We start from the raw sequence: 2,500 nt of genomic DNA on the forward strand, positions 1-2,500 counted from the left end.
TCCAATTACCAGACTCTATGAGCCCGGTATTGTTATTTATTGTCACTACCTCCCCGTGTCAGGATTGGGTAATTTGCGCGCCTGCTGCCTTCCTTGGATGTGGTAGCCGTTTCTCAGGCTCCCTCTCCGGAATCGAACCCTAATTCTCCGTCACCCGTCACCACCATGGTAGGCCACTATCCTACCATCGAAAGTTGATAGGGCAGAAATTTGAATGATGCGTCGCCGGCGCTTAGGCCGTGCGATCCGTCGAGTTATCAAGAATCATCAGAGCAACGAGCAGAGCCCGCGTTGACCTTTTATCTAATAAATGCATCCCTTCCAGAAGTCGGGGTTTGTTGCACGTATTAGCTCTAGAATTACTACGGTTATCCGAGTAGCAGGTACCATCAAACAAACTATAACTGATTTAATGAGCCATTCGCAGTTTCACAGTCTGAATTAGTTCATACTTACACATGCATGGCTTAATCTTTGAGACAAGCATATGACTACTGGCAGGATCAACCAGGTAGCACCCCTCGATCGACATCAGCACGGATGAGCCCTCCCCTTTGCATGAGATGGTCAGCCCGTACTAGATAGTCGTTCACGCTTAGCGTACAACGCTTGATTTGGGCATGCAACGTGTCCACGTCCATCCCCAAAACAGCATTCTGCATCCCTAGGCACCACTATGGACTATCATCCACAACCCAACAATGCTTTTGGCCCTTGAAAGGTGGAATGACAACCATAGCATCAAAGTCCAGCCGACAACTCTAGTGGGACGTAGGCAGGAATTCTCAAACGTAAGGGACAGCACTGCCTTCAATAGGCATCCAACACAGGAGACCGCAACTCGCCCAAGGCACTATGCACTCTTGGAGCAAGAACTGAAGAGGTATGCCGACATGCGGTTCGATGCACAAGCAAGGAGCCCGCAAGCCAAACAAACCAACTACCACTCACACGCCTAGCGTACCGCTTTGCCGGGATCTTCCCCACCAACAGCCATACGAATACATCGTACCCGAATGAATGAGCAAGGAAATCCAAGCAAGCACCGTTTAGCGTGAAACGAATATAGGGACAGCATACCGCACCATGCCCCAGCCGGTCTTGCCACACGAGGAAGCAATAGGGCTCACGGGGCGCAACATCTCAACTTAACCGCCTGAGCTTGGCCAATGCAAGCCATGGAACCGAGGTTCTCCACCGAGCATCCGAAAGGGACAAAGATGCCAAGTCCAACTGAAAAGGCACTACTAAGTCACGCCCCAAACACCCGTCATGCCATCGAAGAAGCAATCAAGGATCACGAGACGCAACGTTTTGCACTTTCTCAAGGGCTCAGCAACCTTTCCTTAGGCCTCAAGCGTATCTCAACCGAAGGGACCAGCAACCGAAGGGACCATCGACACGAATCAGCCCGCGTACTAAGTCACGTCCTTACGTGGCCCGCAACCTTTCCTTAGGCCTCAAGCGTATCTCAACCGAAGGGACCATTGACACGAATCAGCCCGCGTACTAAGTCACGTCCTTACGTGGCCCGCAACCTTTCCTTAGGCCTCAAGCGTATCTCAACCGAAGGGACCATCGACACGAATCAGCCCGCGTACTAAGTCACGTCCTTACGTGGCCCGCAACCTTTCCTTAGGCCTCAAGCGTATCTCAACCGAAGGGACCAGCAACCGAAGGGACCATTGACACGAATCAGCCCGCGTACTAAGTCACGTCCTTCCGTGGCCCGCAACCTTTCCTTAGGCCTCAAGCGTATCTCAACCGAAGGGACCGGCAACCGAAGGGACCATTGACACGAATCAGCCCGCGTACTAAGTCACGTCCTTCCGTGGCCCGTAACCTTTCCTTAGGCATCAAGCGTATCTCAACCGAAGGGACCAGCAACCGAAGGGGAAACACATTCCCACACCAACACGAATCAGCCCGCGTACTGAACCACGTCAAGAAAACCCGTCGTGCCGCCTGAGCGGGTAGTCGGGGATCACAAGACGCAGCATTTCCTTAGGCCTCAAGCATACCGTCAACCGTCAACCGTCAACCGAAAGGGGCATTGGGAGCAACCGAAGGGACGTTCCCCCAGACGAATCACCGTAGGCCAAGCTGACTAGGAAGGGCCCACTCATCGTCTGGTAGGGCCGACCAGCCACCGGAAAAAACCGATCGCCGGCGATGGCCCACGGGATGGCATTCAACGTGATGGAGGGTAGTCACCCCTCACACGCATAACGCCCATGCCTGGGCGAGGGGGTGCTGGCCATGCCAGCCCAAGGCTCCCAAACTCTTTCCCCCTATAATAGATAAAGAGATTTTTCCCTTGTGACCCTAGGGGACACCCAAATGCAAGTTAAGTTATACTAGTTTTTCCATGGACCAAAACTCACCTTTATTTGTAACATAATGTCATTTTTATGACTTGTATTGTTGGAACATATATTAAAGAAATTTTAGAAGCTGAAATTTTGAAAAAAAAAAACTTGTAAGTATTTTATTTTAATTA

General features: G+C 51.4%; 1 pseudogene; it reads right to left on the reverse strand.

Annotated features, from left to right (window-relative positions):
* LOC130822184 (18S ribosomal RNA) overlaps nt 1–514 on the reverse strand; it is a 2,275-nt pseudogene extending 1,761 nt beyond the window's left edge.
* Between the last annotated feature and the right edge of the window lie 1,986 nt (nt 515–2,500).

Source organism: Amaranthus tricolor, chromosome 8 (genome assembly GCF_026212465.1).
Source record: "Amaranthus tricolor cultivar Red isolate AtriRed21 chromosome 8, ASM2621246v1, whole genome shotgun sequence".
Classification (NCBI taxonomy): domain Eukaryota; kingdom Viridiplantae; phylum Streptophyta; class Magnoliopsida; order Caryophyllales; family Amaranthaceae; genus Amaranthus; species Amaranthus tricolor.